Consider the following 15,391-nt stretch of genomic DNA (forward strand, 5'->3'; position numbering starts at 1 on the left):
TTCTACACACTATGTTAATTGCTATTTTAAGGTCAGGGTTGTTGTTTTTTTGTTTTTTTAGTGCAGTTGTACACTGGAGAATTACACACTTGTAGCTTGATTTCTTTTTTCAAAGCACATAGTCAATATCTATCAGACGCTTAGTACATCAGATCGCCCAGTGCAGTCTAGGGTCCTGAATTAAGACATCCAAAAATTGAGAAAGTATGGTAAGGTAAAAGCTGTTAAAAGTCTATGAAAGTAGCTATCAAGAAAAATGTGTTTGCCCCCTCTCTTCTTTTAAAAATTATACAAAACAACACAGACTAAAAAACAATCTCGAACTTGAAGCTAATCTAATGTGAAATGTAAAAATACAGACATCAAGAGGCTCCGACTTCAAGGCGAGGGCCCCGTGGCTCCAGTAACCTGGCTAGTCTATATACTGCGGGACCTCAAATTTAACAGCACAGGAATACAAAATACAACTGGAATATGAACTTCTCTTTCCTGGCTTCCAATTCTCAGGCCTAACTACTGCATTAAGGGCATTTTGGCAATAGGACTTTCATTTAATGAGTTTTAATAAGTTATCAAATTCAGGAGCATGCAAGTGTAGTGGAGTTATCAGAAAGAAACACAAATGAATTTCAGATACAGCTATGTGGAGCTAAAAATTCACTTTCAGTGCAAACAGCAAAACCTTGTTTCGGGGAAGAAAGATTTTTTTGGAGGGAAAAAAAATCACTTACAATATCACTTAATATCCGAACGAGTACAGCTAGAATCAGGCACACTATGTGTGCATACTAAAAGTACTTACCAATTTTGGGGAAACTGGCTCTCTGTCAGTTCTTTAATCCCCTGTAACAGAAGAAAAAAACAGTGTTAAACTGCAGAGTCATGATGTCATCAAGAGCGAAAGACTCCAAGATTTCTAACTTTAAAGGAGATAAAACAAACAAAAAAATACCAATTTCTAAAATTTAAAACCCAATAGTAAACAAGGAAGAAATGAGTAGTTTTTACAGCAAAGAAGGAACAGAAGAGCAGTTAAGCCTGTTTTAACACAGCTTTTCAAGACCAGGAAAAATAAGTACGGATAACCCTTGAACAATAGGAAGGCATTGCTAAGGGCACAGACATCCTGAGTCAAAAATTAGAGCACAAATTTTGGTTCCTCAAAAACTTAACTATGACCATTGCGTTGTCAACAGGAAACCTCACCAATAAAATTAGGTTATTAACTGATATTCTTTGCTTTTCAGGTAATATACAAAACACAGTGAAAAGTGAGTGATAACCACAGATGACCCACCCGCAGAGAGAACAGCACACTGCCACATTTTCCACAGAGAGTTACACACCTGAGCTCAGGACCACACGTGGAAAGCAAGAAGAGGGACTGTAAGGCATTCCAAACATGCGGTGTTACCAGCCAGCTCTCTGTAGCTGTGATCAGGCTATAAATGCATGTGCACTGCTGTCTATATTTTGTAGACTGATAAAATACCTAGCCATATGTATTTTATTTATTCAAATGGCTCCACTGCACTCTCTTTACAATAAAACATAAAGAATACTTTTGAAGTCCTTAGTTTGGTCCACTTAAAAAGTCTTTTTGTAATAAATTTTAAAATGGATTTGCTTCATGCGAAGCTTTAAATTCCCAATATAATGTACAATAAGGATAAAATAGTAAGTATATAGTAAAGTATAAATAAATAATATAATCAGAATTTTAATTAAATTTTCATCCAAATTATTAAATTTATATCACAGCTTGGGACTGTAAGCCACAAACAGGCAATGGTTCTTCTCTGCCACATTCATAACCAGTGATAAAGCCAAAAAGAAAAATCTAAGTTTTGGTATCCTGACCTAGTATCAGGGAACTAAGAGTCAAATGGAGCCCTCAGCACTTTGAGCACTAAACTATGGAACCTCCACGACATGCTGTGTCTCAATTACGCCTAAACACGCTTGCTGACCTATGCTACTCCAAGAGTATTTAAAAGATCCTGTCTCTCAGATGAGACATTTTTGTTAACCATGTTAACAAAACAGTTTTAAAAATATACAGTAAAATTATTTAAAGGCCCCTGATTCAGTCTATAGTTACATCCAAAGGAAACTGACCTGGCTATTCTTTCCTTCTTCTTTTCTGGTTGTTACTGTTGTTTGGTTTGGTTTGGTTTAAGACAAGGTCTCTCTTCATATCCCTGACTGTGCTAAAACTCACTACGTAGACCAGGCCAACCTCAAACTCTCAAGAGATCCACCTGCCTCTGACTCCTGAGTATTGAGATTAAAAGTGTGCAGCAATGCACCCAGCTCCTCCTTTTTCTCTGACTACAGTTCTTTTCAAAGTTCACAGGAGTACTCTAAATAGCTTCTTTTTTTTTTTTTTTTTTTGTTTTGTTTTGTTTTGTTTTGGTTTTTCAAAACAGGGTTTCTCTGTGGCTTTGGAGCCTGTCCTGGAACTAGACTAGGCTGGCCTTGAACTCACAGAGATCTGCCTGCCTCTGCCTCCCAAGTGCTGGGATTAAAGGCGTGCACCCCCACCGCCCAGCTAAATAGCTATTTTAATCATAGGGATTAGAATGAATTCCCAACCACAAGAAAAATTGTGCAATAAATCTGTAGAATAATGCAGTTACTGAAAACTAGACTCAAAGTGTCCTCCTGCTTCTTATGACTTTCTCTGCCACGGATTGAAAACTTTGCATCATGGCTGACCTCTACTAACTGGATTTAGGGCCAACTGGTGCAGTTTACAAAAACACTTCATGCTGGGCGGCGGTGGCCAGCATGGTCTACAAGAGCTAGTTCCAGGACAGGCTCCTAAGCTACAGAGAAACCCTGTCTCGAAAAACCAAAAAAAAAAAAAAAAAAAAACAGTTCATATACGCAGATATTCTAGGTCTCTACAGGTTGTTTTTCAGGTGTATCCCACATGCAGCATAAATTCTTAACAATCAATTCCAAAAGAGTGATGAGGCTCTTTTTAGAGATGAGTGAAGTCTCATAAAAATTATACTCATCAGGCAGTGGTGGCGCAGATCTTTAATCCCAGCACTCAGTAGGCAGAGGCAGGCGGATTCCTGTGAGTTTGAAACCAGTCTGGTCTACACAATGAGTTCCAGGACAGCCAAGGAGATTACACAGAGAAACCTGTACTGAAAAACAAAACAAAAACAGAACAAAAATGTAGGAAAGAAAACAGAAATTACTCATTTACGACAGGATTTAAAATCTAAGACACATTTTTTTCCTCATCCCTTTTTGTTTGTTGTGTTCTTTAACAAGCTTTTAAATACCTTTATCCTCTAAATCCTACATTGTCTTTGCTATCTTCAGCAACTAAAAGCTATCTTGGTAACCACTTTTTTTTTTCTTTTTTAAATAAAATTTCTTCAACTTTGTGACTTAATAATAGTTTTTGTGATTATTGCCTCTCGACTTCTAAAATCCTTTCAAATATATACAACTGGACCCACAAACCAGAGCTAGTTCCAGGACAGGCTCCAAAGCTACAGAGAAACCCTGTCTCGAAAAACCAAAAAAAAAAAAAAAAAAAAGTAGATTCTCATCATTTCAGTTACTACAGTACAGAGTCCATAGTGTTGCTCAGAAGATGCCCAATGCAGTGGCAGGCTTACAGTGAGCACTCAATAAATGGTCAAGCCCAGGGATTAGTCGAATGGAAACAGACTGCTGCAGGCTCATCCTCCCAGTTCCCAAACTTTCTTGTTAGATAACTCCTTATAAATCAGTCTCCCACTGTATTAACTAGTTAGATGGATAAATTTTTATCTACACCATTCATCAAGAAGTAAGATAGATAATACTATTTTAAAATATAATGAAAAGAGAAAGACTGAACAATTGGACTAAAATAAAATTAAGAACTTGTGTTCATTTGAAACACAAAATGAAACACCATGTAATGAATGCATGAAGATAAGCAAGGTAGTTCAGTTGGTCAAAGTGCTTAGAGCCAACACTGATAACTGAGTTTGATCCCCAGGACTTACACTGTAAAACTCACATATTGGATGATTCCTGCGAATCTTCCTTTGGCTCTCATGTCCACACACATAAATAAATAAATGCAATAAACTTTTAAAAGAATGACTGAAAAGGTAAGCTGAAGAACTAAGAGATAATTATATATATATATATATATATATATATATATATATATAATTATATATATTATATATATAATTTAAAAAATACATATACCCAGGATATATAAAATCCATTGATACTCAAACATGTTCAGGACAGAATGGTTTTAACATGTATTTAATACAGCATCGAGAAAAGTCTAATGACATAAACTCTTCTGAGAAGTCAGCAGAAAGACAGTACAATGCATGCATGTGTATCTATTGCCCAGGCCTTTTCTCCAAAACTCAGTGGCAGATCCAATCTTAAGTCAATAAAGCGAAAATCATTAAGTCATAAGATCATGAAACTGATTATGAATTGCTTATAAGGAATACAGAAATCACACAGGAAAGCAAAGTCTAAGAGACATTTCTCAAAGGGCACTCAGCTGGTGGGTTAAGGAGAAAAGATCTCGCAGGCCTGGGGCCCCAGTGACTGAGTGGACTCCTCCACCAGATGTCACTTTTAGTGAAGCACCAAGAACTCCATTGCTCTTCTAAGAAATGAGCAAAAATAAACATGGAGAAATAGTTTCAGCAAAGTTTTAGAGAGAGAAAAAATCACATGTAAGCTACTTAGGGCAAGTTTTAGAATCCAGTATCCTTTATGCTTAAGGACAGCCCCCCACAAGTGGGCTTCAGAAGGCTACCACCTGTAACAGACTCTGTATGCGTGAGCAGAGGGGTAGCTTCAGGGAAGAGGGTCCAGAGCATCAATCAGACCCACAAGGAGACTCAGACACCCAAGAAGAACAAATACTTTCAGACTAACATCTTAAACATCAACACTTCAAGGGTTTCTTCTGAAGACTGATTGTTAAACTGACTACCAAATGGAAAGCAGCCAACAAAGAAAAGATTTCTTTTCTATAATTTAGTGATACTGAGAAGCAGAATGGGAGAGTGACATGTAAGACTGCACTTTTTACACTATCCATGTGTAGAATGTACTCACGTCTGAAGTCTCATTTCCTCACCTCAAGCTGATCGGGTCTGTCCATTTCTCACCACATTCCATACTTAGAACTGAGGTCTTTCAAAACCTTAATTAAATTTGCTTAAATATTTTAAATATGGATTTCTTCTTGAAAAATACACTCATGAGCTGGACATGGAGACTGTCCATGTGCCTACAATCTTAGCAACTAGTAGGCAGCTAAGACAGGTGGATTCAGAGTTCAAGAAGAGCCTGGATGAACATAGCAAATTCCAGGCTAGTCTGAGCCACACAGTGAAACCTGGGCTACACAGTGCTTCAATTAAGTGAACAAAATGGCATTCAAAATACTTGTTAGAGTAAATACATTATTTTTTTGCTTTTAGAGATGAATATTGTTTTGCTAACATAAATTCACACAATTTTTTTCTTTATAAACTTGCCCTCTACAGAACTTCACAGGTAGCTAGCTACCTTAATAGAGCGGGCTAAGAATCAAGTCATTCAGATTTCCGGTATGGTTATAAAATTTAAAACATTATCAATAATTCAAAGATGATTAATAGCCACTTCTTAAGTACCTTTTGTAAAGCATCTTAAGAGCTTTGCACCTAATCTACATTAAATAAACAGATTTGCAGAGAAAATTTTAACACTAGATCATGTTTTAAATTAGGCTAAAATTTACTATGTCCACTACAAATTTCCAACAATTAAGCTTATAGCCTGTGCTCAATCATAAATTTTGATCAGGGACTAAAATAGCAGAGGTAATTGTTATTCAAAAATACTCTGAAATGTCACCTTACCTAGGAGATTTTGTCTCTCTTCTTACCTCATGATATCTGATAGTCTTCCAATAACTAAGTCATATATACAGGTTTTACAGCTATCTGCCCTTCCTAACTCCTAACAGAAAATACATTAAGTTTTAAATAGCCAGGCAGTGGTGGCACACCCCTTTAATTCCAGCACTTGGGAGACAGAGGCAGGAGGATCTCTGTGAGTTTGAAGCCAGCCTGTTCTACAAAGTGAGTTCACAGAGGAAAAAAAGGAAAGGAAAGGAAAGGAAAGGAAGGGAAGGGAAGGGAGGGGAGGGGAGGGGAGGGGAGGGGAGGGGAGGGGAGGGGAGGGGAGGGGAGGGGAGGGAGGGGAGGGGAGGGGAGGGGAGGGGAGGGGAGGGGAGGAAGAACATTAAGTTTGTAATAAATGTAAACACACATAAATGACTGGAAGAAAAAGCAGAATTCCACTTGATGGCAAGTCCTTTAGGCCTCCTAAGCTCCGTGCCCACCCCTCAACACTTGACACAGAGGGACCTTAAGCTCTACAGACACAAAATTAAACTCCTGACCCTCTTACCTCCGGCCTCCTTCTCAGCCATTGGCATCTCCATAATGGAAACCCCAGTGTCTCAGCAGAAGCACTTGAAAGTTATTCAGAATCCTGTCACAGCCCACATCCAATACAACAACTAGCCATGCTGCCTCTACCTTCAGAATGTTACCTACTTTGACCAGTTGTCTCAGCTCCACTACCACTTCCTTGGTCCAATTCACCAGTGTCATTTGACCTCGATTACTGTCACAGCCTCCTCACTGGTCTCCCCATTTCTACCCTAGCACTACTACAAGTTTTCAAAATCCAAGACAGACTGTTGCCCTTCAACTTAAAATCCTTCAGCGGCTCAGCATCAAACTAGGAGCGAAAGCTAGCATCCTCTGACAGTAGCTCACAAGCACCAAGTGACCTGGGCTCTGCTACCCCTGTCTCCACAAGGCTCAGCCCGCCCCTACAATACTGGCTTCTTGTCCAAGCTGCATTCCCTGTTCAGGGCTCTCCTACTTCTTTTTCCTAGTAGTCAGCACACTCTCTTCCTCCAAGTTTTATCATAGCTCACTCCTGAAAGTCTTCATGAAATCTACCAAAGTGCCAGAGGACACTAACATAAAGACTAAAACTGTCATCATAACTGCCCCTCCCCCATCCTCATGTTCTTTCTTATACCAAGCATATCCTTTCACCGTCTAACTATGCAAATCTCATTCAGAAACCAGAGTCCAGATAAAGACTCACAGGTTGACAGATACCTTCCCTTCCATCCTTACCTCTAGTCACTCTGTCTTTAAACTCCTACAATATTTATCACCTTTCTCGATTGTTTTTCTTTCGTTTCTGGCGCTGGAAACAGAATACAGGACCTTGCACTTCCTAGGCAAGTGCTGTATCTTTGAGCTCCATCTCTAGGCCCTACCATTTTAAAATTTAACCACATACTACCTGTGTTATAATCTATATGACTTTATGTCCCTAACACACATAAATATAAACACATGCACACACAGGGAGACACACACACATATATGTATGCAGGCATGTGAACACACACACAGAGATGTATATCCAAACATAAATGCATACACACACACACAGGTATACACACACGTGTAGAAATGATACCCTGTACATTACTTCTCAATCTTAAATTATAAGCATAAAGAGGAGCTGGAGAAATGTTTCAGCAGTTAAGAGCCCTGGCTGCTCTTCCAGGGGTCCTGAGTTCAATTCCCAGCAACTACATGGTGGCTCACAACCATCCGTAATGAGATCTGGTGCCCTCATCTGGCATAAAGGCATACATGCAGATAGAGCACTCATATACATAAAGTAAATAAGCAAATCTTCAAAAAATAAAGCACAAATAAACTATATATATATAAAGTAAATAAACAAGTCTTTAAAAAATAAATTAAAGCACAAATAAAATAATACACATAGATTTGCTGGCCTTACCCTTAAAGCTTCTGGATTCAGAATATATAATTTAAAGCCCAATACTTTGGCTTTTTCCCTAGTTCTCCCAGAAGATCCTGATGGGCAGCCAAGTCAGAAAGCACTGCCTACCTAAAACACTGCCTACCCTACAGAACTCCCCTGCCTTTTGTGCCTTCAAAGCCTGAACTAGAAAGGACACTTCTGAGAGTCAATGCAACACTTTCATTTCATAGCACAGAGGCTAAATAAAAATCCACAAAGATAATGGGCAACAAAGTACAGCCTAAACTCCAGACTCACTGCTTTCAATCTAAGAAATAAATCTTCTTTTAAATTAAATATACATAAACAAATGTCCTAAGAAACCCTAATTCACAGGAAAGTGAGTGACCAGTGGTTAATACTTGACCAGTGGCTGCAGTGTCTAAGCTCTACGGTAGTGCACAGCAACTTCAATATGCTTGCAGCGTGACCCACACTAGCCGACTAAAAGACTCAGAGCCCAGGGAGTGAGTGTGGAAATGCTTCTAAGTGATATACTAGTGATGATGATGATGACGACTTTTACCAAGTTCTCGTCAATATTCACAAAACTGCTATAATCACTTATTTGGGATTAAAGAAGTAGAAAGAATACACAGAAAAGTCTTGTTTCATAACAGTTCAAAAATCATTAAAAGTTTCTACAGCTCACAAGCTATAAATGTTTTGAGTCTAATCACAATGAAAATTTCTAATTACAGAACAGACTTAGTAATTCATTCCATATCCCAAGACAACTCAAACTCAATCTTAATAGTCAGTTAACCTCAAGATCAAAACTCTTGCCATCATCAACAAAAACAAGCAAGGTATCTACACAAGGCATTATAAAAGAGCCTGGGCTTATCTTGGTATACAGGGACTTAGGCAAGTGCCTCCTATTAACACTAATGGGAGTTTGGAGCACAGACCATAAACACCAAGGAGGAGGACGAATGCCCAGCTCTCCACCACAGAGGCCCTGCTAACACACTAACTGTAACTCCTGGGAGTTCTTGTCTCAGAAATGGGGAAAGAAACCCAAATTCCTGTCTCTAGAGCACAATGACAATTCAAATAAAAGCCACTAAGGAAGGTCACTGGTAAACACCAGATTTTGAAAAGGGGGGGCTACATTTAAAGGAAAAAAAAGGCACTAAGGGAAAGTTACAAAATAATATGGATATGTGCAGAAGGACATGTGAGTTTCTAGATATGAAGCGTGTGACATGAAAATAAACTGGACAGGGTTAAGCAACCAAGGGTTTTGTTTTTTGATTAAGGCACAATAATTTCAAACACAATGAGAAGCTTAGCCAAAGAAACAGGCACACCACAAAAAACAAGAACTCCTCCCTGGAGGAGCCCCAGGTACATTACAGCCCTGTTTGTAAACAAGGAAGAAACCCTGCAGTCCTGAGAGTCAAAAAAAAAAAAAAAAAAAAAAAAATCAGAGCCTCCCAGACAAATGGATAATGATCACAAGCTGCCAAGGACAGCCAAAGCAAACTAAATAAAAACACGAGCACCTTAACCTTATTGAGTGCCACCCTGACTTCCTCCCAGTGCAGTACTGCTGAACTCACCAGGCTGGAAGATGAGCAGGTACCTTTCAGGCTATGGAAAAATTAGTCTCTGTCTCTCCCTCTCCTGTTCTCTCCTCTTCCCCTCTCCCCTCCCTCTGCAGACACAAACACAAAGGGACTGATATGCTCACAGTTGAAGGGCTTTAGAAAGGCAAGACTTTGGGATGGGTTAGGAAACTAAGAGCAGGCCTTACTGAAGTAGTGAGGTCAAAACCGAGGCTTTTCCTAAATCCAAAGATTAAAAGAAGGGGCATTTATTTTAGCTCATAGGCACTGGTAACAACCCACTTTCTAAGAAAGAAAGAAATTAAGATCTTTCTTGTGTCTGTCTCCAGAGAAAATCAGAATCTTTTCACCTACTAAGTTGAGCAACATTCACAGAGCCCTGACTTAGGCCTAAAGACTAAAGCTGGTTCCTGTGCGATTTACTTCTAAAAACCTTGTATAGTCAACATACTGATTCTTTACCATCACTGTTGTATGAATGAACATTCATCATCTCTGTACTCTAAGATGTGCTGATGAGAAATTGAAACTATTACTATAGGCTAGGATTCTTAACTTTTGAAACAAAACTACCAAGAAAGAGAAGTGTGAAGCATACGGCTTCTATCCTGCTAAGCAGTCCTAAAACTTGAAAGTGAAAGCAATACAGACCTCAAAAGAAGTTGTTTGCTTGACGGTAATGCTAGCCTTTAAAACCAAAAATATGTTCTGTTACAGAAGACTGAAATAAGGGCTTCCATTAACCTTGTTTTAAAAAAAAATCCCATGAGCATGAATTTTTTTCCCTAAGTCTCTTCATCAGAGCAGCATGGGGTCCCATTAGGCACCCTATTTTACTTCCACCTTATAAATAACGTTAGCTGTTCACGATTTCCATGGAAACCAAGTACAGAGAAACCCACTTAAACGAATACCGGTTAAAGGAATAAGTTTTATTTGAGAAAGGTTTTTGCTGCTCTAGATGAACTCTACTGGGGAATACTACAAAGTCTTCTTAAGGATAATTTTTAAAAATATATCTTTGGTGTAGAGGGAGCTTATTAAAGGTCCTGTTAAGTAAGTACGCTTCTTGCTCTAAACTAAATATGCCAAACAACATCGTAACATTAAAGATGTGTTTTCTATGTACTGCACAGGGGGGTTCAATGCACAACTTGCACTGACTAGACTTCTTCATGCATTGGGGTGGAATAATTACCCCTCTGGGTCTAATTTAAACTAATAAAATGAAAGAAATTCAGTAAGGCTAGCATCACCTTTACTGACTGGTAATGAATGGGTCCCAAACTGTGGGGACATGTGCAACTTACTACTCCAGAGAGGAACAGACAGAACTGATAACTAAGCTCCTCACCACTGGTACCTGGTCTAAGGTCAACAGTACAAACTCCTGCCTCAGCAAACTACTCTACAAGTTATAACAGGAACACCTCAACACATTATCAGTCTGCATACAAACACAACGCTCACAGGGAAGCGCTTAAGACTGGGCGATGTACAACTCTGTCATACAGTACTTTCTACATGCTAAAAATGACAATTACAGGTGTCAAATACAAAGTCACCAATAGCCAAGAGTATATAAAATAAGATGCAACCTGTAAGAAGTATAAATTTAAAATTATCATAGTCTCTAAAGGTCTGGGGATGTAGCTCAGTTGGTAACACACGACCTGGTTCATTGGCCAGCACCACATGAGCGGGCACACCTGAAATTCCAACACCCAGGATGTGGAGACAAGACAGGAAGTTTTTGAGTGCAGTGGTGCACAACTTTAATCCCGCACTCTTGAGGCAGAAACAAGCAGGTCTCTGTGAGTTCAAGGTTATCCTACCATACATGTCCAATTTGAGGGTAGCCTAAATAAATGATATCTTTTCTCAGAAGAAAAGAAAAAAATTAAGAGTCTTGAAGAATTTCTAAAGAATGAAAAGGGTAAGAAAAGTTCAAATCTTTCCCGCAGGAATGGTCCTTCATTAAGCTAGTGGTGGCTTAACCATCTTCCTAAGATGAAAGGCAGCTGAGAGCCATAGAAGGTGTTGCCAACACTAGACTTAACAAGGAGAAACACCTTTACGCATTCTTCCTTGGAGAATATCAATACATGCATATGTTACATGTTTTGAAAACATTTCCTTCTTGGCACATTATTTTTTATTTATTTTTCACATTTTCATAGGGAGGGGTTGGAGATGTCCATATCACATCTGTGTACATCTGGAAGTTAAGAGGTCAACTTTCAGGGGTGGTTTCTAGTTGTCACACACAGCGAAACACAGGTCACCAGGCTTGGTGGCAGGCACCTCACAGGCCCTCTGGGTACAGACTATGAAGAGTGGCAAAATTTTGGTGACTGTTGAAGTTGGGTGACAGGTACATGGCATTTTTTTTTTTTTACATTTTCACACTCTTTTATAAGATTTTAAACTTCTATAATGTTTTTTAATGCTGTAAAGGGGTGTGTCTCAAATGTTTTTATTTGTGCGTCATTAAGTAACAGAAGAAAATTCTGGTGTACTTTGTATACTAATCTTTAAAAAAAAGTCAGGTCACCATGCTCAGGGAATGGCTTGACCACCATGCCTATATAGGCAGCAAACGAGAGGAGGGAGTAAGGACATGAAGCTAGGGGACAGGTAGCTAGAAAGTAAAGGGGTGGATCCTGGAAGAGTGGACAGTGACTATTAAGATAGCCAGGTGTGGTGGCTATCTTAACCCAGCACTAAAAAGGCATGGGCTAGCAAATCTTTTATGACTTCAAGAATTCCAATACAGTTAGGACTACACAGTGAAACCCTGTCTTAAAAAATAAATAAACAAAATACATATATGCATGTATAACATTCTCAAAGAATAAAATAAACTACCTATTTTTTAAAACTCTCATATAGACCTTAGAACCATGATTGTCAACCTGGTTTCTGCGACCCCCTTTGGCAAGTGAATAATCCTTTTACCCTGTTACAAGTCGTAACAGTAGCAAAATTACAGTGATGAAGTAGCAACAAAAATAATTTTATGGTTGGGGTCACCACAACATGAGGGACTGTATTACAAGGTCGCAGCATTAGGAAAGTTGAGAACCACTGCCTTAGAAGCTACTGAATTCATATCCAACTTAATCATTAACTTAAGTAATCACAATTAATTTCCAAATTTTAGGGACTAGAGAGATGGCTCCAAGGCTAAGAACACTGACTGCTCTTTCAGAGGACCCAGGTTCAATTCCCAAACTTACATGGTGGCTCACAATCATCTACAACTCTATTTCCAGGGGATCCAATTCCCTTTTCTGCCCCCTCTAGGCACCAGGCTCACAAATGGTATACATGTAGGCAAAACACCCATACATATAAAATAATAAAATGAAAATTTCAAATTTTACTTTTCCAACTGAACAATATAGTTTACAGTTCAGGTTGGGTGTGGTAGCGCACACCTTTAATCCCAACACTCAGAGCAGAGGCTGGCGGATCTCTGTGGGTTTGAGGCCAGCCTGGTCTACAGAGTGAGTTCCAGGACAGCCAAGGTTACACAGAGAAACCCTGTCTCAAAACACACACACACACACACAAATAAAAATTAAAAAAATTTCAAAAAACCATTAGCTGCTATTTGGCAGCTATCAACTAAGGAACCGTAAGTTACCAATGCACAATAATAAGGTAACCATAAGCCTAGTTTGCATTTTGTGAACCAAAACAACTATAATTTCTATATTAGTAAGAGAAAATACTTGCAAAATCAGTAGCATTAAAAATGTCTCTTTTCTTCTCCTATTAGATCTCTAGCAGTAGAGAGCAATCTAATACATTAAAGCCTTTTTGAAGCAGCATGACTGTCCTGAACCTCACCCCCTACCATAAATAAAGCAATTTCTGAGGTTAAAAAGTTTTTTGAGATAGTGTCTCTGCATTAGTTAGCCCTGGCTGTCCTGGAACTCACTATGTAAACTAGGCTGGCCTCCAACTCACAGAGACCTGCCTCTACCTCTGCCTCCTGAGTGCTGAGATTAAAGGTGTGCCCTACCATGCCCAGTTTTTAAGGTCTTTTCCCGTTCTCTCCCTTTGTTCAGACTTAGAATGGTTCGCCAATATTCAGTTACTTTGCAAATAATTTTGAGTTACTTATCCAAAGCCCAGTTGAGGGCTGAACTTGGGGAATGGAATTTCACAAACTACCACAGCTTTAAGGTTGTGATAATGGCTTTCTACTTAAAAACTAGCAATTACAACAGTATTTTGTTTTCAGAAGAAAAAGAAATAAAAATGATGGCTTTGGAGAGGCAACGGAAGCCAATAGGAAGGAAATAGGGACGAGGGGCACAGAAACACCGTGTGGGGAGTGTAGGCCCTAAGCAGCACCTCATCTGGTATGGTCAGAGCAGGTGCTCATCCAACACAGGTGACACCAATCTCTACAAATTAAGCAAGGGAAAAACTGTTCTGAAAGCATCAACCACAGTTACATATAGAACCTATTTCTAATCTGTATATTTATTAAAATGAAATTCACTTCTAAAATGTCCAATGTCTAAAATTTTCACTCAACCATGTGAAACAGCTTCCAGACACCCTGCATATGGCTCAAGTAAGGAAACAACACACCCAGGCTGGGCTGTGGCACAGTGGAATAGCATGAGTCTAGAAATCAGGAGGCCCGGAGATAAAAATCTTAAGGACAGCAAAAGGAAACACCTGAATATGTTCAGGGGTAAAACACTTACCTAGCAGGTCCCACAACTGGGTGCTATCCCAACCACCTGCCTCCCCCCAAAACAAAACAGGGCTGGTGAGGTGTCTTAGAGGGTACCAAGCCTGTTCAATCCCCAGAACCCACATGGTAGAAGAAAAGAAGTGACTCCTCCAAACTATCTTCTCATCTGTCATGTTACGGCATGCAAGTAAACATGCATATGTACACACAAAAACCAAAAATTAAGACTTACTTTATGCTAATTTTAAAGCTATAGAACTTTACTTACTTATTTATTATAAAGTGATGCTGTAATTTTTTAATGAAAGAAACTATATACTTCTATAATACTGCTTAATTTTTAAAATACCTCTTGGGCAAAAAGTATAGCACTGTGTTGGAACAAACTTGAAATTTCTATTCAGAAAGCAAAAACAATGTTTTAGGGATGCAGACAAAATAAAATATAGTAAACACACTGACTCACCTACCAAGCGTTCATCAGATGGTACAGCTGGGTAATGAGAACAGAACAGTAATGGGTGCTGTTAGGTTACTTGAACTCACATGCTTGTCAGCAGATTACACATATATTCAGGTTATCTGCATAAGCTACTACAAATTACACTTGCTGAATCCCGGAGAGATTGCACATCACCAATGTTTGAGATACAAATCAACGAAATAAAAATCTGTTCCATACTTAATCTTTTTCCCTTCTTCAATTACTAGGACTGGGGAGAAACATGCAAACATTCTAATAATATAGTAAACTCAATTCTCCACTAAAAAAAAAATAAAAACCCTTAATTCTGAGGTCACTGTGGCTTTTCTGATGGTCAACTGTCACCATCGTGCTGCTAGGCTTGGCACAGGCAGCTTATGACAGTTGCAGAAAGAAAAAGAACATAACAAGTGGCATAAGACCAGATACCAGATGAAAAGGGATCCCATAAAGGCAAACGCCCCAATGAGAAAGCAAACAGACTATGCCTGTCACTCCTGGAAAGCACTTTTGTAGCATTTCACATCGCCAGGTCCACAGCTGTTCCTGTCAGGTCTTCCCCCTGAGCGTACATTAAGGGCTGAAGACATAACTGGTCAACTCCAACAGACTGACTGCTGATTAGCACCTTAGAATAGTCTGCTCTTGACTTGATGTTAAGTGATGCTGAGGGGACCACTATAAACTCCATCATGATCATGCTGCTGGTCT

At 39.1% G+C, this 15,391-nt stretch overlaps 1 protein-coding gene across 22 annotated transcripts in view; it reads right to left on the minus strand.

Moving 5' to 3' along the window:
- Phf21a (PHD finger protein 21A) overlaps positions 1 to 15,391 on the minus strand; it is a 160,732-nt gene that overhangs the window by 130,895 nt on the left and 14,446 nt on the right. For 19 of the 22 annotated variants that reach the window (XM_038329320.1, XM_038329308.1, XM_038329315.1 and 16 more), the window contains one exon: positions 803 to 843. The gene's annotated coding sequence lies outside the window, so the exon portion shown is untranslated. Of the gene's footprint in view, positions 1 to 802; positions 844 to 2,118; positions 2,266 to 6,453; positions 6,498 to 15,391 lie in introns of those variants that run through there. The other 3 variants (XM_038329324.1, XM_038329313.1, XM_038329319.1) reach the window with 3 other exon arrangements.

The sequence above is a fragment of the Arvicola amphibius genome, chromosome 5 (assembly GCF_903992535.2).
Source record: "Arvicola amphibius chromosome 5, mArvAmp1.2, whole genome shotgun sequence".
NCBI lineage: Eukaryota > Metazoa > Chordata > Mammalia > Rodentia > Cricetidae > Arvicola > Arvicola amphibius.